At 40.6% G+C, this 26221-nt stretch overlaps 1 protein-coding gene across 4 annotated transcripts in view; it reads right to left on the bottom strand.

The window, feature by feature from the left end:
• Positions 1-26221, bottom strand: part of LOC126298523 (nipped-B-like protein) — a 362304-nt gene that overhangs the window by 295838 nt on the left and 40245 nt on the right. For all 4 annotated transcript variants that reach the window (XM_049989881.1, XM_049989883.1, XM_049989880.1 and 1 more), the window contains exon 2: positions 15418-16019. The gene's annotated coding sequence lies outside the window, so the exon portion shown is untranslated. The remainder of the gene's footprint in view (positions 1-15417; positions 16020-26221) is intronic.

The raw sequence follows: 26221 nt of genomic DNA, 5'->3' as shown, positions 1-26221 counted from the left end.
CGCAAGCTTGCTGGTCGTTCTTCATTGAATGTAAACAATTTAAACACTACGGCATATTAGCAAGACTTTCAAATGTTTGCGCATTTAATATCTTCGACAATTTGTACTTAGTGTTGTGGCAATCAACAGGTGATAGCCAGTTTTAACTGGTGGTGTGAGGAATTTTATTTTGGTACCCAACGGAGGAATTTTATTTTGGTACCCAACGGGACAACTGGTGATATAAAGTTACTGATCACTTGACCTCTCACTAATGTCTTTGATTAAATCATTAAAGTTCTTTTTCACACGTCTTATGGAGTGAGGGCAAGTAATTATGTTGATTCGTCCACTGGAGGTAACTTAAGTTCAGCAAAAATTTCGAACCTGCCAACAAAAACCGTCTGGGTCTACCAATGGTACATCCAATTCGTGTATTCATCGAACTCTACATTTACCCACCACAACTAAGACTCTGTATTCACAGGCTTTGTCTACGCCAACTCACAAACTAGGTTCAAATGACTGAGCACTAAGAGACTTAACTTATGAGGTCATCAGTCCCCTAGAACTTAGAACTACTTAAACCTAAATAACTTAAGGACATCATACACATCCATGCCCGGGGCAGGATTCGAACCTGCGACCGTAGCGGTCGCGCGGCGCCAGACCGTAGCGCCTAGAACCGCTCGGCCACTCTGGTCGGCATCAAGATCTCCTTCTAGACTAGAAAAGAATCTTCCACGACCTACAGTCCAAGAAGTAATACAGATGCACAGTAATTACTGTCAGAGTTCTGTTCCAATTCTGTCTGCAGACGTATGAAGACACACACACACACACACACACACACACACACACACACACACACACACACACACACACACTGATATTACGTCAAGGAAGTAATTCGATGTCCGATATGCCTAGATTGAATCCGCACTCTTCGATGACCATCCCTGAGGCTATTCGGTAAGCCGCAACGTCTATCCTGCTGTTTGGTTCTGTGATCCACAACATCAATAACAGTCCAAGCACTCGTCGCAGTCATCTACACGACAAAGGTACTCTACACGCTTGACAGTTTGTTAACAGGTCAGGGGAAGGAGAACGGCGAACCACTAGGACCTTACCCAGGACAGTAAAGTGCGATTTCTGCATTCGTCTCTGTGTAAGGGATAAATCAGTTCTGTCCGTCCATAACATCATTATCAATAACAATAATAACAACAGCGGTAGATATTTGCATATCCACACGAATGGGTGGTACGTTTTATCGACGGAGCCATTTCAGTCTGGCTTGCGTCCTGATACTTCACTGGTCAATGGTCAAGAGCACGGCGCCCACAAACAACACGAGCCAAGGTGAGCGGCATGATGGTGTGCCAGCTCGCGAATATTGGCGTTCCGTTCAGACAGTGTTGCGCCAGCCCGGCGGGAGGGGAGGAGGAGGGGAAGAGCTGGCCAGACAAAGAGGGGTGCCACGTCGCAGCAGCTGGCCTACAGCCGACTGCGCTCTAGGTCGCCGCCGTAGATGTGGCTGACCTCATATCTCCCACCGCACGGTCTTGAACGCCTTTGTTTACGCCCAGTACGGTTTTCCTTAACGCACGCCTTAATGTGAAATCGATGTAGTCAACTGTAGACAAATTTACGTGGTTTTCAAGAGTAATAATAAAGGTAGTGATGGGGATTTGCCTTATGTGCGTTTATATAATTTTTCCCTACGCCAGAATACGAAAACTTTATACTGTTTTTTTCATCCAGCAAGATCATATTTCGTCCATTCTTTTATGGTTAACACCGCTTCTTATTTTCTTTTTCAGGGCCGGCCGGTGTGGCCCTGCGGTTCTAGGCGCTTCAGTCTGGAACCGCGTGACCGCTACGGTCGAAGGTTCGAATCCTGCCTCGGGCATGGATGTGTGTGATGCCCTTAGGTTGGTTAGGTTTAAGTAGTTCTACGTTCTAGGGGACTGATGACCTCAGATGTTGAGTCCCATAGTGCTCAGAGCCATTCATTTTCAGCACTGACAAAAAGCAGGACACATACTCAACTGTTATAGCGCCCATCACGTTATTAGGAATAATCAAGGTGCTACTGACTACAAATTATAAGATTTGTTTTTATGTGACTTGACTGTCATACGCCACGTTATTCCGTCGTCTTATTATAATTAAACTGAACCTTTATTACGATATAGTGACTAACAAAATATGCAACAATATTTCATATTTGAAGACATGAAGTCTTACAAAATCCGAGGCCACTGTTGGTATAATGCATGACAGCGTCGTTTGGAGAATTGTTTATTATATGTTTATTATTTTGATAACCACTTTCGATCTGATGAACAGATCGTCTTCAGATCCAAAACAAGTGCTGCAAAGCCTACTTTGTATTTAAAGTTACAGATTTAACACTAAACGGTTTACTGTTTCATCCTTGCCCTTTCTGCACAAACTGAGTTTTACTGTACTATATTTGAATATGAATATGATCGAAACTACTTAAAGTACAACTAGTAGATGCACTTTTATCGTCGAGCGTATAGCCGCAGCCGATAAAATGGAAGACGGTAGAACCATATCTTTAAGGCTGCTATTTCGAATTTCTGTGCTTCCTGAATTATAGTATACTAGTACTGGGGTGCAGGCTACAGAAATTCTAATGTCAGTTTCCTCCGTGATTCTTGTCACATATACATGATTTCGCATTACGCGCACTAAAGGCTATTACAATTTACTAGAACATAGGTGGTATCTACATCCGTGCGCTCCGCATGAACTGTCTTAACTGCACTGCACCTGAGCTTTCCTTTGTGATAAGAGTATTAGAAAGATGGTAACAGTGACCATTCAGCACATATTTAACAACATTTTACGATGTAAAAAGTGTCGTACTCATCGGATCGTGTGAGACTCTCGCAGTCGAAAGGCTGCATTCTGGCGACGACATGTGCTCGTGTCAGATAGTCTTATATTCTTACAGAATCTAACTTTTGCAGTGTTACTTGAAAATGGCCCTAAGACCGAAATTGCAATCGCAATAATAAATAATACAGTGAACGGCGACAATGATGTCTTTTAAGATACATTATATGACTGCGAATCCCAACCATGAGAAATTAATCAAAATCGTGTTGCCGAATCACATGAAACTAAGTAATGCACAACAAACACTGAGTTTGATACATGTACTGTTCCTTGACTATAAAAATAACCTGTAGAAGAGTTACTGAAAAAGACAGAAACACCTGTAATATGAAATATTTATGCAATAAGCAGTTCTAATGACATAGTGCACACGGTTAGTAATTGCTTTCCAATTTAGTCACCGAAATCTTACAACTATTTGCACCCCCCCTCCCCCCCCCCCTCTCTCTCTCTCTCTCTCTCTCTCTCTCTCTCTCTCTCTCTCGCTCTCTCTGGTACACTAAGACATGCTTCCCACCCACAGAAAACCTACGTCAAGCTACTGCAGACACATCATTGTCGCCTTCAGGTTGCCAATAACAGCTGTGATTCGTTTGTTACCTTAGTGGTCCCAACTGACGAGACGGGAAGCACCGAGCTGCAGTAATTCACTTAGCGCCCTATTGTGTTCGTCGGGTCAATAAAGAACATCACGGAAGGTACGAGATTTTCCAACGTTCAGAAACCCATCATAATCCCAAAATTCTTGTCAGTAGGCAGCGATGGAAGCAATGTTTCGAGAAGCATTACACAGTCAAATGCTACTGTTTTACAACTGCTTTTGGAGTAAGTTTGAAACGTAAAATAGCAAAATCTCTAATCGACAAACATACCAACACATGACTAGACTATTACACGCTGATGATAATACGAAAAGTAGATTTAGTCGACCTTAATACTTCCAACATTATGTATCACTTTACAAAATAAGGAATTAACGGTAGTTTTTTTTTATTGACAACCAACTTACACCATATTGCAACTTTACGCTCACAGCAACTGTTCAAAGTGATGACTGCCAGGCTCAGTGCGTACAATGCAACATAATTCAGTGAGGGAACAGAACTCTGCGTCCGAAACCACTTGCGCCCTTTGCTTCCGCACAACTGTTATAATATACATGTAACAGATTCACAACCACTAGTACTCTCCAAGAGTGCTTGCCACAGACAAGTTGGCTGATGCTTATTAATAATACTATTCTACTAAAACCAGCAATATCCTCTCAAATTCTGCTGTCTGAACCATTCTTTGTCGACAGCCTTGGCTTTAAAGGTCCAGTTTCTATCCACTGCGATAAATCTCTGCCAATTAGAATTATGCCTGTAGCGAAAATTTTTTCTGCAAGTCATTCTGCATTCGGTCACTACGATAAAGACTAGCGCTCCATCTTCGACAAGTGATGATCTATAAACAGTAGTAATCTCTACGGTAGGCACAACGGACGCTTGCGTAATTTTCAAAGTTACCCCCAAAGTCGCTGTGGTATGCAATTTTCTGTCATGAAACAAAGAGTTTACAAGAACACATGCCTCACACGCATTGCTCGTTCAAGAGTTCGTATCACCTGAAATATTCATTTTCGATAATTGGTTCCTCACCTCAAAATTCTCCTTGTAGAATCTACAGGATTTGATACCAAAAGTTTACGAACCTTGTTAATCAACAACAGATATACTGCATGATCAATTGATTAGGTACGTGTAAATGCTAATTATGCACGGGAGCGGTAGGACATAGCAAAGTTGTAATGAAATATCGGCAGTAGTCTCCTGGCACGTCCAATTAAATTGCGTGCACTATAGCTTCCAATGTCGAAATAGGGCTCGTATCAAAATTCACATCATACGGAAACATTCCCTTTCAAGACTGCTATGTTGATATGAGCACTTTCTTTCTAGATGCAATCATTGTTTAAATCATTTTCATCAACCTTTTCGTACACTTACTAAAAATAAGTTTACCCTTCTCGAATTACAAGTCATATCATTTCCACCATTTCAGAGCCATATAATATCCGCGTGCAAAATAATGGACACCTCTTGAACTAACAATTACGGTGGTCTCGGTAACATTTGTTTTACGCTAACGCATTCATAGTAATAATCAAGATATTTGGAGAGTTACCACGTGCAGCTCCCATCTCTGTGTGCAAAGAAACGAAGTTTGCAATCGTGTCAACCACTTCGAAGGACTTGTTTCTCGGGCTATTCCCTCTAAAACTCGTTCAGTAATGCTAATCCATTTGTTTTCAAGGCACTTCCTGATGATAGGGACCGTAAACCCGCGACAAGGAGGTTCGTTTTGTCGACTACCGAGTATAGTGAATTTACTCTTCAACTAGCTACACAACTTTCTAAATTTCGGTCAGAAAGATATTCTCATCAATAAATTTAAACCTAATTACCTTATATTCTTAGTTCTGTTCCTTTTCTGGAATTATTTTCGTTTCCTATGTGCACTTAATTCTGCAGCTAGATAATTGCTTCGTGACCATGTATATGCCGCACCTTTCTGGTAAGAATACTTCCATTTTACAATTTCGCTCTTATTGTTCTGATGTGTGAGTCAGTAAATGCTATTTCATCCCTATTGTGGTGTCTTTCAGAGAATGGAAAGACATCGCTACTTACCTGTTCAATATGGAATGATAACTTTAGTGCCTGTGAATGAAATCTGCTGCACGAATTTGATTTGTGCGTAACTATTTGATTAAGATCAGATCTTCAAGAAAACCAAGAGTGACAAGTCTCTCTTGGTGTCTTAATGTATTTTCCATTGTGGCTTTATGTTCCATCGATAAATTTAAGAAAAACAAAAAGACATACGGAAAGAAAGCTGCCCTCTAGAAGGATCATGTACTACAAGTACATCCAAATGCCTCGATTGTGATTCAGATCCTTGAGATAACCGCCTGCAGTAAATACTACAGACCCAGATTTGAAATTATTTCACACTGAGAAAATAATACACTCCCCGTTTTCCGACAGGTCTTCTTTTACTCACATGAGTAATGAATTCCTACATACCACGCACCTCTTACAAACCAGTAAGGACTTGCACAATTTTCTAGCGCACCTTGTTGGTGTTTCGCACGGATAACGTCAACTCTTACATTATAACTACAAAGGCTTTATAGTAAGCTCAAATGCATTTAAAGGGGAGAATTATTTTCAGACTTTCTGGAAGATAGTTGCTGAAACTAATTACTTTGAAGATATCCCAAAAATTGGAAGAAAGGAGTATCAAACATTCACTGCCTTCACATGATACTCCCTCCCTTACATACAGGGTGGTTATAATTAAACTTTCGCTACCTGAGGTAACCCCCCCCCGTTCTCCCCATAAAAAATTGAGTGTCCATAGGATAAAAAAACTTTGTAAAAACATTTTTAAGGTCATGCGGTAGAAAAGGCTGGTCGGTGTGACGACCATCTGCATCCACGGCAGCCTGGAACCGCGCTACAGGTTGCTCTGCTACATCTCAGATGAGATGTTTGCTACCTCCCGCGCTATGCTAAAACTTCAATCTCCAATGTGTATCAGTTACTTGATAAACCCTGTCCTGGTTTCCCCACAGTCAGAAATTATACTGGTTCAGATGTGTTGATCTCTGTGGTGGAGCACGGCCAGTCTGCCAATGATTCGGTTTTCTCCAAATGTGCCGAGTGGCCTCAAGAGCAATGTGAGGTGGAGGTCCATGTGCATCGAAACAATTGATTCCAAGACACCTCTCGCCCGTAGAACAGGTTATCAAGTATTCGCACATCACAGTCTAGTGTGCCGTTCACGCTGCATGTCCCTGGTGTCCAAGTTCCGTTCCAGCACCCATGCCTAAAGGCAAGCCACAACACAAACACTCAAATCCTGGGTACTCGTACAATAAACAAAGTGTGATGCAAAAAGAAGTAACGTATCAGTTGTCTGTTGCAAACAAACTATACACGATAGAAAAACATTGCAAATGTCACTGGTTAGAGGAAGGTTTACAGATTTGACACAGCTGTACTTAAATTTGTTTGTAGCAACTACGCTATTGAAGCGACTACACCGCTAGAGAAATCATTGTGTGTGTTTGAAGTTGTGAGAAGTCCATTGTTCAAGTGTAACGCGCATTCCGCCGTCTATTCAGCAAGAAGTCATCTCTGCCCAAGTAGATTTATGACTGGCATAAAAAATTCTTCGAAGTTGGTTGCATATGCAAATGGAATAGCACTGGTCGGCCACGTACGTCTGATGAAAATGTCATGTGTATCCGAGATGCGTTCAGTTTATTAGAGGGGCGGGCCAGGAACTTCACCTCCCTGAAATAACGGTGTGGTGTTTCTGAAATGACGCCTGTATATGTAGTCTTACAAGCTGCAGTTACTGCAAAAATTGCATCACAGCAACCATAACACAAGGTATTCATTTTGCATTTCAATTCTCTAGGATATGGCAGAGGATATTTTTCTGGACGACTCATCTTTTGTAACGAATCTACGTGTCCTCTATCGGGTGAAATAAATTGCTTTACTGTAAGAACTGGGAGATCACAAAATTTTGCGCCGTTGTTGAATATGAAAGAGACTCCCCGAAACTGAATGTCTTGTGCCGTTTGTGTTCACAAAGATTTTTGACCCTTCTTTTATGCGGAGGAAGCTGTGACAGGAATGTCAATACCGTGACATGCCGCAAAATTTGTTTCCTCAACTTCAAGAAGGTCCCAGTTATTTCATTTTTATGCTTGACAGCGCCCCATCTCACTTTCACCTCGTGATGTTGCGTTATCTTAATAACACCACCCCCAACGTTGAACTGGAAGAGGTGGGCAAGATCTTTTTCATTGCTTTTGGCCTTCCAGGTCATCTGACCTCACACTTTGCGATATTTTTCTGTGGGGTGCGTAAAAGACAGGCTCTTTGTACCATCTATTGCAGCTACTCTTCAAGAGTCGAGAAATCCAATTATTGAGACTGTCGATTCAATAAACAGGACCGGTTGACATGTATGGAATGAAATGAACTACCGTTTTCATGTTTCTCGAACAACGCATGTGCTCTTGCTGAGTGTATGGTAAGATGTCTGTGCGAACAGACAACTTTGAACCTTCCTTAATCCAGAGACATGAGCAATGAGTTCCTATCTTTCGTAGAGTTTCTATAATAAACAACTGAAATCTGTTCTTTCTTTTTGGATCATCTTCTAGTTTTCCGTCTACAATGGCTGAAGTAGCAAAAGTTTAATTACATATAACCACCCACACAATCATCTCTTATTTTCTTACCCCGTATTACTTTTTCGGTTTCGATATATATTTTTCTTGGTTTCAAAGCAGTGTACTTGCAAACTGTCTGCACTCCCACTTTCTACGTTGTAACCAGTGAGAAAATATTTCAGATGTACAGATGACATCATCTACTGCGCCTAATATTCTGTAAAAGCGCTCTCATTTTCCTATATTCTTTGAATTATACAGGGTGCTCATTTTAACTGTAAGGCATTGACATATCTCGAAAGGTGCGTGGGTGACATGGAGCATCTATGCAATCTATAGGAATCCCTAGATTTTTTTTAAAGAAATTGCAGTTTACGAGTCCATAGCAAAATCTACATTTTTTTTTCTGAAGCATTTTCTTCGTTTCTGCAAAGAGGGAACTGTAATCGAAGGAATAGAAATGTGTACACAATCATTATTTACGACACGCTACTCAAGGGCCCTTGAATATCCAATGGCACGTGGGACCCCACTTCCATGCTGCAAGTGTCTAACAGGCAAGTATTTCATAACTTCTAACTGGAGACTCCATCCTCAACATCGTGTATTCCTCTCACATATCGAACAGGGGACTACTCGACGCGCCACCGTGGCCGTGTTGCGAACTATGACGTACCATGACAAGCAGTACACTGCGACCGCAGCTCACGTATCGTGCTAACGTAGAACAGATAGCGGCTCTGAACACAACAATATTGCCTGCACACCTATCATTTGGAGAACAGACATTCAAGTGGACGATGAATGTTACAACCATAGAAGAAAAAGTTAAAATGATCATGATTTACCGAGAATGTAAGAGAAATGTGTAGGCTGCTGTTGCCTTTTATGCCGAGCGTTTGAAGAAAGCTCGCTCTCGTTCGTTCTTTTACACGATTGTCAATGCCTTTATGTCTGATAGCAGCGTACAGACCGGCAAAAGGAAACGAAGCAAACGTGTTATAGGAGAAGCTAATGAAATAGCTGTATTAACGGCACTTCACCACACCCCACGCATAAGCGCCCAGCAGGTACCCCGCGATTCCGGTATGTCTGCTGGTAGTATTGTAACAGTACAGCATCGTCTTAAGTATCATCCCACACCAGGCATCTATTTTCCATAACCAGGTAGTGTTTTGTGATAGGCACTTCAATAAATGCAACCGACCCCTACGTTCTTGGCCGAGGTACTATTTTCCGATGAGTCTACAATCACAAACCATGCATAATAGGCATTACAGGAGTGTAGACAATCCCCACTAGTTACGGCAAGTTCACCATCAACGTTCTTTGTTGGTTAACGTATTGTGTGGCAGCATGGGGAACAATCTCATTAGTCCGTATTTTATCGACAACATGTTGAATGGACACAAATATCGAACTTTTTGGAACAGGTACGACCAGTACTACTGCAAGATGTTACCCGGGATGTTCGACAACGTATGTGGTTTCAGCATAACGGCTGCTAACCTCATTACGCAATTGAAGCACGGGAGGTATTAGAACGGTGTTTACACCGGCCGATGAATCGGCACAAGTGTCCCTAATAACAGGACCGCTAGGTCGCCAGGTTTAACGTCACCGGATTTCTTTTTGTGCGGGTATTTAAAAGATAAGGCGTACCGGCAAGTGCCAATAGGCCGGGAATACATGGTCGACCAAATCAGAAACGCTTGTGGGGACATTCCAGCAGATGTGTTTCCGTCCAGTGTATGGTCATTTGAAAAGCGAGTCCGTAAGTGTAGTGAAGTTGGCGGTGCAAAGTTTGAACACTTACTCCAATTTGTACAGCAGAATAGCATACGCCTCGAGCCACGGCCCCAGTGGGGCATCGAGTGGCCCATTGGGTCGATATCTCTGAGGAATATAACGTTGCGAATGGGGTTCCCAATTAGAAGTAATGAAATACTGGTCTGTCCTAGCCTCGCAGCATGGAGGTGCGGTCCCACGTGCCATTGGATATTCAAAGAGCATTGAGTAGCATGTCGTAAACTACGTGTGTACCCATTTCTATTCCTCCGATTACAGCGCCATCTGTGACGAAACGAAAAAAAATGCTTCAGACAAAAAGTATGTAGATTATGCCGTAGAATCGTAATATACAATAAAACAGCCGTTTCCATTTAAGATTTCAAAGTTACCTCCCGCCACTCACGCGCGGGGTGGTGTGGGGGAAGTCGAGTGTGGTATCGTTGAATGTTCCCCTCCGAGCCAAACTGGAATTATAGCTTTTTGATCCGATGTGTAGTTTTCGAGATATTCCTATGTCCTCAGTTAAAATGAACATCCTGTATGTTTCAAGCATAAAAATTTGGGACGATAGTCTGTATTTTCGTGGCGTGACACAAAATAGTGCACATCTGCCGCCGCTTACACTCTAAACACATTCACTTCTGTTTTACAAATAGGTAAAGCATCAGTGGGAAAAAAAGCCTCTATGTGCTTTCGAATGTATCGCTGACTGCAGATAACACTGCTAGACTGTCAAAGCTGATGCGTGCTTCTAAAGTGTTCGAAGGAACGTTCGATACCTACCCCTATCTTAGTTTTACCATACCACCGTAACTGTTAAATTAGTAAACAATGTCTAGTGATATGATCATTTCTAGTATGTTTCGAAGGTTCACATCTTTAATAGTTTGCTGCTAAATGCATTAAATAACTACGTGCTGATACCAGCACTGAACAGGGAATTCTCACAGTACAGTACCTATAATTTCTTCCTTTTTAGCTGTTACCGATATGGAAACCTCTTTTGGAGCACAGCAACTTTTCGGCCATAACATGAAATCATGTAGTCTGTAATTCCCGTTTTGTTCACAAGAAGCATTCTCGTGTTACAGAAAATCTAATAAAACTGCCGGCAGGAAGTTTTTAAAAATCGTTCTTTTTCTTACAGAGTCTCAACATAGCAATTTGGCTCTATCCTATCAAACATTGATGGACTTAAATTAACTGTTGTTGACACTATTTCTATGTTAGTCAACCTACAAGCTGAGCTGCCGACTACATTAGCATGAATTTAGGAGGACACACTAATGTGTGTTTTATGAACAGTACTCGCGGCGTTACTCCATATGTATTTCTTCTGCAGCTCTTCTGTTACTACCTTTAACAAAATGTTTTCTCTTCCAACTCATTCTGGACATCTTTTTGTACAACACCTATTGTATTATATCTTACAATGTCGTAAGTGAATTCTAGTCCACAATTTTAGGTACTTTGACAATGTTTGCATTACACTGCTACGCTGGGGTATAAGAAATCTCTGTAGCTGACCAGCCACCTCTCCCATCCCTTATGATATAACTTCCTTTTTTCCATGTTGCGGCATGATGCATGTTCCAGAGTATGGTGGGCATGTGATTAAACAGGCAAATGTTTGTTCTGGACCTTAACCAACGATTGGTAAGTGTTTCGGAAATTTAAGGATGGCGGTGCTAGTCTGCTTTCTTTCTTCCTAAAGACAGTTCTATGATAGCCCAATATAGTGAAGGGACAAATCACTGATCCCTTGCAGACAGCCTTGTGGCTAATATACCATCATCTTCATAAACATTTAGTTTTTTGCCTCTAAAAAACATCATAGTTTTTCGGGGAGTTTATTGATGCTAATGCCACAGATGCACTTTTATGTTCATTTTACGTGTGGAGTGTGTCGTGGAGTGTGTTATTATAAAAGAATTACTTTTCCTCACTTTACAGCAGAATAGCAAATTTGAATGACTGCACAAGAATAGGGAAGCCCAATGTTTCCTCTGATCTGGTGGTAATGACACCAACTTCCTGCATTACATTATGTACTGTAATAATAATCTTTTTTGTAATTCATGCACGACGACGGCCGGAGGACGAAATATTACATTTAGGTCTTGTGTGCCCTTTCCAAAGTAGCTCCAACATCTCAGCATGGTAGAGAGAAATGGTTAATCATCGCCAAGTACTGGACATATCATCTAGAAATACTGATCAATTTTCCGAGAAAACAGCAAGTCTGTCTATTATTCTTACCTACACAGAAATGCTAACCAACTAATGCTTACAGCATAAGAGTTATGAGTGATACATATATGAACAGATGGAAGCAAACAGAGGGGCAGGCTGCCTTTTGTTGAACTGAAGATTCAAGGAGGACTTTTACTTGTGTCCCTTATATTTCATAAATCTGCACGACACCCCCAGCCCATGACGATCACAACAGTTTACTATCTCTTACTTCATCCATGCAACACTCACCACGTACATCTGTCTACTAGTTACAATCTTCATTGTCATCTTCAACTCCTTGTTAATGATAAGATACATTAACAAGCCACACTTTCAGATTTTCAATTGTGCTTTTGTACCTTAGCAAGCTGACAGAAGAGTTCACGTTAATTTCGACCTGTCATACAACTACAACCACTTGCACTGCTTCATACTCCCCCCCCCCCCCCCCCCCCACTCAGTGTTTGCAATTTAGTGTAATCACTTCTGAATTTTCCTCAACTTTAATTTTATTCTCTTTATATTCATTCTTAATTCCCATTTTCAAAGTTTCCTTTCACCTGTTTGATTTTCTTCTTCTGACAAAATTCATGGGAAAAGATGTAAATGCTTGTTGATCTCCTCCACCATATCTGTGGAGATGGTAAGTTCCATAACTGAATATTTAAACTAAAGAAGTTGTTTAACTGTGTCAGTCATTACACTGTTTATTATATTTTACTTCCTTGAGTGGAACAGCACATCTCTAGAACAAGCCCTCATCATCACATTACTATTAAAAATAGGCATGTGCCACTCTTTGTCATAGTTCAGAAGAGAATGTTCTGTGATACATAATTACCTATAGTGAATTGCTACAGTCCTAACTGTTTACTTAAAAAAACTGAGTAGTTCATTTTGGGTATATATTTCCAATATACATAATACAATTGACTATATATTGGTAGGCTTCTTCCTGTTTTTGCTGAGAGATCTTTCTTTATTTTATTGGACACATCGTCAGTGGAGAATTTCTGGTATCCAATTCCTTCTGCAGAAAATAACAACTAATACACACGTACAGCAACAATTTTCTTGTTCTTAAAACACCATCTCCTGGCAAACGTTGGTGATCCACCATTACAACAGTGCATAAAAAGTTTCTCACAGTCACAAGTTTTTCAATCTTCCAATGCTGCTCTGTTATAAATCTTTCCTTCAATAGTAAGTTTTACTACTTTATGCCTCTAGCCCCCGTAGTGTGTCCCCAAATACTGTGTATACTTTTGTCTTGTAACATGAAGCACAGTTCTTTTTTATTTTTCATGCAATGAACATCATATTTTCAGTATCCAGGGCCAGGGAAAAAAAAGAAAGAAAAGGACAATAGAAATACATCGATAAGTTCTCAAATATGTTTCCAATAGTTCAATCCAAGGTCCAACTTACACACCCATAGAAGACAACAGAGAATGTGTAGAGTTGAATCATTCTGGTTCTCAACTGCAGACTGAGATCTCACTTCATGAAGCATCTTCTCATGTTGATGCATTGTTTCCCATTCTGTTCAACATTGGTATTTATGAACAATTTGTTCAATATGTAAGTCACTGTACATAGACCATACTGGAAGAGGTTCCAAAATCAGATATGATGAACACACATCTTCTGGCTTTACTGGCACGGGGATCTGTGCTGACCACTCACATGTACGAATCAGGCCACTTTTTAGCGATGTACAAACTGACCGAGAGATACTTCATAAAACTGACAAAGGCTACAGAGTGAACCTTTACAAAGAGTTTTAAATATTCTGCAATAGCTTAGAAAAGGAATGAAATAGATTATGTTTTTATTGAAGGACTCAAAATTTCTTCAAAATATATTTTGCTGTTTCAGAGTTGCTTTCCTTAGGTGAGGTGATGTTAATATTTTCTGAAGAAGTTCATGATAAAGTGGCACTTCAAATTATACAGTCTTGTGAAAGTTCCACAGACGGATGGAAGTGCACAGTCCACCAGTGCTGGTTACAGATTTAGAGACCCTACCCAGTGCACATTTTTACTGTTCACAGATATTCCTTTGTGGATGTTGTGTGTGCCGGTGTGGCACAAGGCAATAATATTCACATCTAAAGGCTGGTGTTTAAAGCTCATCTCTTTTTTTTGCAGTAAACAGTTAGGAATGTATTATGTACCACATAGTTTCCTATTCAGAGGCACTTGATGATGAGTGCTGGTCATTTACACACTGAATACCAATCGAGGAAACAAAAAGTATTTTGTCATTCAATGCGACTTTTATTCATCACTGAAATGTCATACACAGTTGTGCACATAATGCTTCCTATAATATGACAAAATATAGAATAAGGCAGTGACTGATGCAGTTTAACAGCTTCATTGATTTTGGTACTTATCCTAGTAAAAGATATCCATGCAAAAAGCACCTACCAGCTTCCATTCTGATGCTGAGAAGAAAGAATGAAAACACATGGCTGGGTTGCATGCAAATGGATACAATAAAATAAAACTGCAGTTTTGTGATATTTTTCAATTACAAATCACTCTGAAGCAGGGCTTCAGGAAGCCGAGGAAACATGCATATAATAGAGAGTTTAATCAAGTGTGTGTGTGTGTGTGTGTGTGTGTGTGTGTGTGTGTGTGTGTGTGTGTGTGTGTTCACTCTGACATAAGTAATGTGTCAGTCAGCAGGCTTTCGTAGCCATTTACATTGAAGGTACAACCTTCTGGGTTATCAGGTCATGAAATATTCCTTTTCAAACTGTGGAAACAAAGTTTGGAGAGGAATATGTTGCTGCCTAATCACCTAGATGACTGTCCCTTCGAGATATGTAACAATTTGGCAATAACTTTGGTTGACACTGCTCATTTGTCATCAATATATGTATTATCTCTATACACTGAAAATAAATAAACTGTTTCCTGTTTGCTTCAACGAAATGGAGATAATCAATTATAGATGATTTCCCCCATGGCTGCTGTAGCAATCTCTTTCTTGTTCATTCATTGCAGCTGAATCTGAATCCACCGGCGAAGTACAGCACCAATGCCTGTTCTGTAACTTCCAGGAGGACACCAGTACAATGTAGTCTTAAGTCAGTGCTTTAAGAAAAGTTTACAGAAGAAAGGTTTAGTGATGTTACAGGAATGACGGCATACCCAGCTTCGAATGCAGCAGTATTTGTTAATGTGTTAATGCTGCAAAAGACATACACAATTAGCAAAGCAGTTGATACGAACCATATGCAGATGTCGGGGCGCTGTGTGCATGAAGTTGGTGTTCTCAGATATATCCACTTTTCACTCCAACAACGCTGCTGTTTGTATTATACACGAGAATGACTTTGTTGCACTGTTGTTCTAAAGTCGAACTGTGAGTAACGCCCTTCACACATCCCCAGTATCACCTACACATATCCGATATAACGAATAGTAAAGCCTTTATCCACATTTGCTTTTGGTTTCACACACCAGCGATCTGCCTAATCTTTGTTATTGATAATTTGTTTCTATACTACGCTACACTATATTATTTACTCCAACAACATTAAAGACACTCCGTCAATATTGTTTCCGGAGTTTGTTGATTTCTTTTTGCACACGCAACTGCAGATTCTTAATCCACGTCCTCTCAGACTGCACAACAACGTTACTGGCTGATAAACACTTTCACTGTGCACAACACAAAATATCTCCACTGAATGTGAATGACTCATATGATTCGCACATGCTTTGCTGGTCTCATCCACGAAGAACAATCAGGAAGGCTCCGAACAATGTCTTTTTTATCGAGACGTGCGTTTAACCCGGAGACGTCTTTGAATTCCAGCGCCGTTTCACAACTGCAAAAGAAAAAAAAAGAACATGTCATTAAAAGTGAGTAATATGTTGTTGCACATATTTCAGCAATTGTCATTCATGCATGTTACATACAGATTAGTTCTCTTCTTAATATTTGAAAAAAAGTACAGGTGTTTTCCCTAGAAGTTCTGCGGCAGAAGTCAAGTTGTTTGGTTCAAAGATAAAGGAATCCTCTGTTTTGTCAGCTATTAGTGAATATAATAGATAAAAAAAGGTTCCCCTACACACACACACAGACACAGACACACACACAGACACACACACACACACACACACACACACACACAGACACAGACACACACACAGACACACACACACACACACACACAATAAAAGTATTCGTCTGTGTGGCTATAGTTTACTTCAGTCATCCACTTAACAAGACTAATTTCCAAGGTTTAAGTGGCAGTTCCAGGCATAAGCTCTTTGTTCCAAACTTTTTCTGTTCTCTTTGTGTTAGGAGTCATTTTTGTTGCATTAATTTAGTTCTATCATTTAATGACTGTCATTTCTTCATTTTTAAAGTTCCCTCAAATTTTGTCAAGATTCTGCAGACTTTGTTAAAGTACCTCACTGAACCGAAAATTTCGTTGTTCTATTCTATACGCCACCTAACACCACATGATCTTCGTCCCCGATCACTCATCAGCCATTTGATTTCTGTATCATTGTCGTCTGCATATCGTTGGCATCCAGACATCTGCCTGTTCTACACAAACTTTTTCTCATCACTGGAGAGGCCATTTGTACCGGCTTCAAGTTTCAAAGGTCTGGGCCTACGAACTCTACAAATTTAATCTCTTTATTCCCTCTATTTACCCAGTTCTATTTGCGTAATTATTTCGTAACTTCATATTAACAATATTCGTTGTAGATGAAAGCTCGATATTTTCTAATCACTATGGTTTCTTTTTTCATGGTTGCCACGTCACGTCGTCTTCCAGAAAGACGTCATCTTATTTTGACGCTTTCGTTCACATGTTTTGTTATGGAACAGAGACAAGCAAATGAAACTAGAAGCTGTGGAGAATGTGCACGAGAATGTCACGAAGTGTCAGCGATACGTGTCCGAATATACAAAGAGTAGTGGGCGTGTATCGCTATTGTGTAAAAGTAGTAATATTACAAGATATCCCATAAGATTTTTCACAGCCAGTATTAAGACTGTTCAGGAAGTGTTTCAAATGACAAATGATTACAGATTTTTCTAGAATTCATGCTAAACACAACGAGGAAAGTCATCAGGAACATCCAAAGCAAAAGCAAACCTCTATCTGCTTAGTGTCACTGGATGCGGTATGGAGGGGTCCCGGGTCATCACACCGCTCTCCGGTCCATTATCGTATATTCCGACCTTGAAGCCGTTTCATTCCTTCCGCAAAAAGAAAGAATCTCTAGCGGTACTGGGAATCGAACCCAGGACCCTCGTACAGCATCCACAGTCACTCTGACCACTGAGCTACGGAAGCCAACATCAGGAACGTCCTCTTCAAAATTAAAAAAACAACTATAGCGAAGAACAATTTGCCGGCGTAGCTAATCAGTCTGCAACCATTCTATTTAAAAAAATCATGAGAAAGTGGTACGTGTTATCCCTCCTACTCCGCGAACAAGATTACATCGCAAACACGCGTCTACCTTCCAACTGATGAAGGTTCAATACTTTATTTGTATCTTATTTATTGTTTTTTTTTACCGTAAGTCGACCACCGACGAAATGTAAGCCTTACTGATTCGTGTCAAGAATTTAACGCCCCTCAGTGCCGTTCAATGCGTACATTCGAAGCTGCTGTAGCCTTTTCCTTAGAAAAGGAGCAATATTGCCGGCCGCAATGGCCATGCGGTTCTAGGTGATTCAGTCCGGACGCGCGCTGCTGCTACAGTCGCATGTTCGAATCCTGCCTTGGACATGGATATGTATGATGTCCTTAGGTTGGTTAGGTTTAAAGTAGTTCTCAGATTAGGAGACTGATCACCTCAGATGTTAAGTCCCATGGTACTTAGAGCCATTTGAACCAGAAGCACTATTGTAGTGGAGGAGGAGGATTGTTACTACGACGAATGCAAATAATTTTTATTAGCAATGCCATAAACATCCATTGCCGCGTTTAGTAACACGTAATTTCAGCGTTTTCACTAGACGAGTTATAATTTCAAACAAAAAACTAAATGTCTGGATTCTGATGGGACATCCAGCGCCTACTTTACTCGTGTTGTTTGTCTCTGCAGGCAGACTGGTAACCAAAGTGCTTTTAACAGTGGATAATTGGTACTGCTGCGGAGAGACTTAACCATTATCGGAGAAAACCAAATTAAATCGAGTGCCCAGCGTTCTTTTTTGCATGTCCATTAGTACTCTGTAAACCACCGAACGAGGGGTGGCCAAGAGTATACTGAAGTTTTGTTACTTTTCGAGCGGATTAATGCTGTTTGAATATTTAAATTTTCGAATTAGAGCTATGTCACATATCATGACATTCAGGGGAAAAGCGAACCATTTAAGTGATGCCTTCGTTTCGTACAACAGAGAGCGGCTATAAAATTCATTAGTACCTTACTAACATAGATTGAGTGGATACATGAAATTTTAATCCTCTGGAGTTGTCATAAATAGGCGGAACCACGCAGTAGTATAATTGGGATTTTTCTTATATACCATTCAGAAAATGGAACTCGTCTATCTACACATGAGTCGTCTAAACTTTTAGAGTTGAGAACATTTGCGTACTGCAATACTAGATTAAATGGTAAAGTTCGATTTTCGGATAAAACTGACTAAGCCGAAGAACAGGGTCAGCACATGTTCGTGAGTAGTGTAACTCTCTTATCCGCCAGGACAGCCCAGTGCGTTAACAAGCCCCTTCCGGGACACCGAGGAGAGCCTGACCCGGATCGATTAACGACTAGACCTCGTGGACCGGCCCCTACGTAAATATCGGGCTGGTATCTGTCTCGCCTTTGACACACACTATGCAAACATTTAGAAACCTTTCTCACACTTGCACGTGACATTTACTCTAGAAGCAGACAGATTCCGTCAGGGGAGAGATTGGAGGGGAGGGTGGGGGAGGCGTAACAGGAGACTGATGACCATAAATGTTTAGTCTCTCTAAATAATAATAATAATAATAATAATAATAATAATAATAATAATAATAATAATAAAATCATAATCATCGTCTACTTTCACGTGTCACCCCATTAATTTCCTACACTTTATCGACAGCCCCTCAACGCCATACTCTCGAATGAAGAATTCAGTTTTACAGGACTCCTCCGCAATGTGAAACTCGTGGATAAATTTGAGACGGGGATGGGGGTTACAAGCATCATTTCAATTTCGTTAGATCTAATAGGAAGTCAATCTTATGTTCAAGAGAATCGAAACCCCCGCAAATGTAATTTCAGTTTTGATTCTTGGCGTATATTTAATAGTTGACTAATAATATGGAGAACTGTACCAGCACTGTGATCTGCACTTACCGACTAACGGTGTTGTTTGTGTGTTGCTGAAACCCAAGGCCTATGTTACAAACATGTGAAAATCATTTATGCTCTGAGCTCCGCAGTTTGTATATCATTTGGAAAAAAAAAGACCTGGACTTCAGAAGTATTTATTTGCCAGAACCGTATTCAAGCGTACAGACCACCATCAGTAGCATCTGACAGACGATAAACATCAAATGTGTTCATAAACTGCCTCCGCAGTTGAAAAGTTCAATGCATGGAACAGTGATGACGGCGAACTATCACGAACACTAATAAGGACCGAAACATAACCGAATCCTTTTTGTATTTACCATCTCCTACCCCCCCTCCCCCCCTACTGTATCTGCGTTACTGATGAATGAGATGGAAAAAGCTGTAAACCGAAACCAGAATACGATCTACATTTCTTCGGTAGCAGAAACGTGAACCCCGAGCTTCGCTTCTTCATTTAACAGGCGAGTAAGTGTCAACAATGTCATGCGTCATTCAAAGGCACTTCTAATACACCCATCGAAAAATTATTGATTGCAAATTTTGTACCACGAATATCTGAGCCCGTTACCGTTAGGTCGAGCTTCCTTGCGGGAATTAGTTTTATCGATCTTTTACTACATACGCAGATACATTGCCTAGTAATAATCAAGGAAAGTCAAACACTTGTCAAGAAAGGAAATGTGATTTTTTCAGTTTTCTTCATTTTTATTAGGATTTCCCCAGGTGGTTTGACGATGTGAGACTCTGAAGAATCGAGAAAGCACGTACAAGGAACATCAGTTCTACCCCATATGAATATCCCAGGCTAAAGGAAATCACTACCTTTAATATAATAATGAACTGGAGGTAAGGACATACTCGTGGAACAGCTTAATTAAGAATTCTGTCTAAATGTGGATCCCAGAAACAACAACAACGGGGGGAATCCAAAGTACCCAAGTTTTGAACTCCGACAATCAATGTATTAACATGTTCTATATCATCTCATCAGACGATAAAAGAGCCACGTGGTTTGGCATTGCGTGGAAGGCCTAAGCAGTCCTTGAAAAAACACACCAACAGGGGTAGCGGGTTTGGGACTGGAACTCCAGCATAAGGTGGCACAACACCCATACTATCTTGGCAGCGACAAAATGGTTCAAATGGCTCTGAGCGGTATGGGGCGGTCATCAACGGAGAACTATGTAAACTATGACTGGTACGTCACGATCCACGTGGGACGTCATTCACTGTAATGTTCTGTTAGACGACTAATAATGAGCTTCACGACCAGGATATTAACTACCTTTTCTCCTGAAGGTCGTTAAAAAATACTTACAGCTAGTGCTACAAAGTTACAAACCAAACCTTACAAATTACCAAGAGTAAGTAAATTTATTGATATTTCGCTGTGCCGATCCGCTGCACTGACAAAACCAGAACCCATGACCCTCTACTGCTCTCTCTCTTACAGTTAGTACGATATTCCCAAAGGCCTCTCAACTGACAAAGAAGAAACCTTCATAGACTTCACAGCACGTGGCAGAATCAAAAGGCAATTTAGTAATAAATCGCTCTCTGAATTTTGGGCAGGGTGATTGACCATTTTTCTAAACTGAAAATGAGATCATTTCGTATTCTACCATTTTCAATACCCAACCTTGCGAAAACGGATTTTCTGCACTGGCTGCATTGAAGACGAGATTCATTCTGCCTGAAGATGACTGATCAATAAAAACAAATCAAGCTGTTAAGCTGGTTTTTTTCTATGATGCTGCAGATACCCTTTTCCGTTTTTTAAAGTACTTTTCTAACTTATGTCACTTACAAACGCAATACTTCTCTCTGCATGTTAAAAGCAACCAATCAAACTCTTTTCGGTAGTCAAGACACATGATACGAAATCAGAGCGAACCTATCTGCAGCCTTCTAGATCTGACATATCTAGATGAAAAAGGAGAAAGGAAGATGCGGGTTCAATAACCTGTTGACGATGTCATTAGATTCGTAACACAAGCTTGGATTGTGAAAGGAGAGGGAAGGAAATCTATTGTGCACTTTTCAAAGAACTAGCAGGCACTTTGTCTTCAAATTATTTAGGCAATCATTAATCTGGATGGTCGGGCAGAGGTTTGAACCGTGGTCCGCCCGAAAGCGGTGTCTGTTGTCTCAACACTGCAACACCTAGCTCGGTTAGACTGCTGGAGAACTAACTGACGAGTGGTTTTTTAAATTGATAAACGTAAAGATAGCAGTTAAAGTTTTTTCTTAATATACGCATTCTGTTTATTTTTACCTTTAATTACAAAGGATCTATTTTATTGCTCATTTTGTATAGAAATACAATTATGTATTACAATATGACACATTAGTATCATACTTTCCCCATAAATGTTTGCTAAGCAGAAGTACAATATAGCAACAAACGTTATTGAAATACAACACAAAATACTGGATACAACCTTACTAAACTGGAAATCTATTTATCGTTTCCAAAAATGTCCTTATAAAACACTCATGCTACTTTTTGTACATTAAAATGCTACAAAAGTTTTAAGACATCCTCCTATCCTCCTCCTTTTCCTTCTTGACCATGTTCTTGTTTCCCAAGGTGTTTGTTTTCCTCACCTCCTGGCTGTAGTGTCTAGATTTCCGTACCTTAACCTCTACGGAATTTCCATAATAAATGTCCGATGCTGACAACACTACGTTCTACATAGACTTTTCATACACCATCACCCGCTGAGTAGTTATTGTGAAAGCCATCTTCGGTCGTAGGGCTTTTAGTGCACTGAACTTGAGAGCCTTTATTCTCAATCTTTATTGAGTCTTGTTGTTAGAACATTTTATAATATCCAGTCGATGAAAGAATATCTTACTTTTCCGTTAATCTTTTCCCACTCCGTCAGGAGTCATAACTGTGAGCACGAATAGGGAAATAATGTAACACCTTATCAATGTTCTGCTCTCTTCCATGCAGGTCATTAGTGTGCACATCATTATGGCATATTTATTTTGAATGGTAATGGAATCAGAAAATAAATGCATTTCACTTGGACCTTTTTCTGACTGAGACGCCTCAAGGTTTTTGAGAAAACCCAATACAGCCGAAGAGGCTATATGGTTGCAGCCTTTATGCCTTCCTGTTTTAGGTCAAGTATAAAAAAGCAATCCTTCCTTTGTCTGCGTTCAGGAATGAATCAATGCGCAAACTGTGTAGTAAGCCTGTCTTGAATAGAATACTTCACCGACTCAGAGCATAGGCACTGGCTGATTCCGTTGTATATCGAAACATACTTTAACCACATTTGAATTTACCTTCTCCATTTTATTCCATAAAACTTTTTTTTACGAAGTTTGTGTAACATGTTATTACTGATGGTTTTTCTCCATAGCATGTTCATTTTTTTTTAATTTTAGTACAGCACTCTTGCATGCTGAGCGTGTATCAGCGTGGGAAGTTTTGAATGATAGATTAAAGCAGTAATAGAAAATGTTTGTAGTTCGATAAAGAACAAGTAGGAAGGCCTGACGACTCCATTTCTTTACAGAAATGTCTCCAGATTTTGTTTGTATTCAGCTTAGATTCAGTCGGTAACTTCCCTGTTAAAAGAAATTTACTGGCAAAATTTGGGAGTCTGTCTTTGGATATTCCTAAGTTTACTTGCGACATTGCGGTATATACAGGTACTGTCTGATTCATCTTTTCTCCTTAGACTGTACTTTATTGAAACATTATTCTTCGCTTTTGCTTCTTTCGTGGTGTTCCTGCGTTTTGGTGACGTATTTTAGCAATAATTTATCATGACCAGTTTTGTTTAAAGTATTCACATGACACTGAAAAGTTATGATACCATCTTAAGTGAGATCAGCTGCTCTGCATTCTTTGCTTCCTATGGCTTTTGGGTTCACTGATATGTCTGGTAAACCATGTGAACAGGCAGTAAGGGACATTTCCTTGTCTTTCATGGACTTCTGGATGATTTCACTCTCAATGTGGACCTCCTACCATCTGAGCATTCAGTTACATGTATACCATTTCTTGCATCACTTGTCTGAACTATTTTATTGTTTAACCGTGTACTCTTTTACTGCAAACGTGTCTCTTACAAAGCTGGCTCGAACTGGATGATAATAAGCAGTTAATGTCGTTGTGTAAACCACTAATTTATTTCCATTGTGGGTTCTTCCGGGAACTACTTGCTTACATTTTTACTTTTGCTGAAATCTCTCTCACATTATCACTGACAGAAACGTCCTGCATTGTTATTGTCCCTTCAGATCTCTCAGAAGCAACACACACTTTCTGTGCTTATCAACTTTAATTGACTGACAGCAATATGCAGTTTTGCAAAAGCTCAGTTTTTAACACCCTATAACAACAGCAAATATAGGATTTTGACCAAACCGTTCATGCTCGGCAACAAGCTTGATTTGTAACTATAAAACTCTGAAATTTGAAAACTGAGCTCTTATCGACTTTTGAAAAAAATGCTACTAAGTTAAGCTTTACTCTTGGTATTCTTGCTGAATTGTTCACATGATGCCCTAGTGTGTTTCATACATAACTAACATGGTGGTCAGGCTACTGTTTTAAGATCTCCAGAATTCTGAACATATCTTACTTTGCGACAGGGTACAGTAGCTGGTAGGTATGTGTACCACACAAAGGCATCTACAAAGAGCCTTCCGTTTTCAAACAGTAAAGGTCGGAGCTACTGGAAAACACCACATTCCCGATAGTTGCTTATTCGCGGTAGGGTTTAATTGATTTGTGTAGTCTGCTCATTAATGATTGTGGCCACTAGCCCCACATAAGCAGTATCTCTACTAATCCTTTAACTGACAAAGATGTGCTCCAGCCACACTTTATTCCTAAAAATTACTTTACGAGTATTAAAGAGTCCCAACGCATTTTATCTGGCGTTGTTGCTGTCATTTACATGGTGTAAACGATAACTGTTTAAAACTTTCCATAGTAGTGTAGAAGTCGAGAGAATTTGATTTAAGACACTTGTGGTCTATCAAGCCGGGAAACTACCTCAAACTGGCCTACAAAGGCCACCTAAGCTGCAGCGCATAAGCGCCGCGCGAGATGGTAAATATTCTTATGCCACTATCTTTTGTCAACATTAGTAAGTTAACCTTTCGTGTGGGAGCAATGGAAAAGACTTTTGAACACGCTATGCAAGAAATTAATTAAGTTTCCAGGTAGGGGGGGGGGGGGGGGGGGGAATCTAAATTTAACCCTTACAACAAGTCTTGTAGTAAGTCCAAGGAAAGAAAACTATTTATTTGTTAATTTTCTGCCACAAAATTATAAAAACAGAGGTACAATTCACACAAATGAGAATTTTACAATATGTACTTGCACGACTAAATAGGAGGCGTGAGCTGTCGAGACGGTATTTCAAAATCTCGCGGGAGCCTTTTGCAGGCCAATTTGAGGTTGTTTGCCGGTAGACAGATCCCAGTTGTCCCATATCAAATCCATCGTCTCGCACTCCCCTCGCACAACTGGCAGTGACTACTTTTGATAGCATTATTTTGTCGGTGGCACATGTGGAGCAGGTTGCAGGAGACTTGTAAGCAGCCCCCCGTCCTCTCTCTCTCTCTCTCTCTCTCTCTCTCTCTCTCTCTCTCTCTCTCTCTCTAGCACCTTTAGGGAAAAAAAAAGGCTCCTACAGATGCTCACATATTTCTGCTGTCACATTCGCTGCGCTGGATCTTACAGATCTAATCGCTATACACCGAGTGACGTGAAACGTGTCTCACAATTTGACACTAAACGTAGAAATTGGTGTCGACGTAGTCACTGCCATTGCCATGTACTTGCCACGTCCCAGTTCAAATGAATTAAGGCTTCGTCGCAACTGACCTCATTATTATTGCGTTTCATTTAGCTCATATTTCAGGAAACCCCGATAGCGAGAAGCTCAAAAGAGAGAGGTATTTCTAGACAGAGCATTAACACCTCTCTTGTCTTTCAGTTAGCTGCTTATGAATGTGTTACAGAACATCCAGTGATGTGAATGTGAGCACTGCTTATATTCGACGTCAATGTGCAATAGCCACTCAACAGATGGCAAGTGGTAGCACTTGGGAGGGTATATAAAGCGTGTCTGGAGAGATGCGCTAAACAAGGCAGTTGTCGTCGTAATGCGGAAACGGAGCAATTTACCCGGCTTCCAAAAGGGCACGATCATTGGCTTTCGGGCCAAGGGTGAAAGCATTTCCAAAACGGCTAGTTTTGAAAATGTTCGCTTGTCGCCGTGGTTAAAGTATACCGTGCATGAAAAAATAGCGCTATCCGAAAGTGGCGCAAAGTTAACTGTGACGCACCGCGGACCACAAAGCGTACGTGCGTGGTTCGAAGAGCAATACGATGATTCCACCGTACTCCCCTTGCCATCCAACTCCCCGGATTGAAACCGAATCTAAACCTGTGGGTCCACCTCGATCGGGCTCTGTTTGCGCCATGGATCCTCAACCGAGAAACCTAACGCAGCTGGCCACGGCACTGGAGTCGGATCCCACTCGGTACATTCCAGAACCTCACTGACAAATCTTCCTGCAGGTCTCGCAGCGGTCCGTGGCCAAAATAGGTTACTCCGCCTTTTGACAGTGTATGTTACCCATTTCCCCCACTGACGCAAAGAAATCGGGGCACATCCAGGACTTTTTCCACCTTATTTAATGACAGGTAAGACTCAAATTGTTT

The sequence above is a fragment of the Schistocerca gregaria genome, chromosome X, assembly GCF_023897955.1.
Source record: "Schistocerca gregaria isolate iqSchGreg1 chromosome X, iqSchGreg1.2, whole genome shotgun sequence".
NCBI classification, from domain to species: Eukaryota; Metazoa; Arthropoda; class Insecta; order Orthoptera; family Acrididae; genus Schistocerca; species Schistocerca gregaria.
Note: the sequence above shows the minus strand (reverse complement) of the source record. Positions and strands in the feature narration are given on the sequence as shown.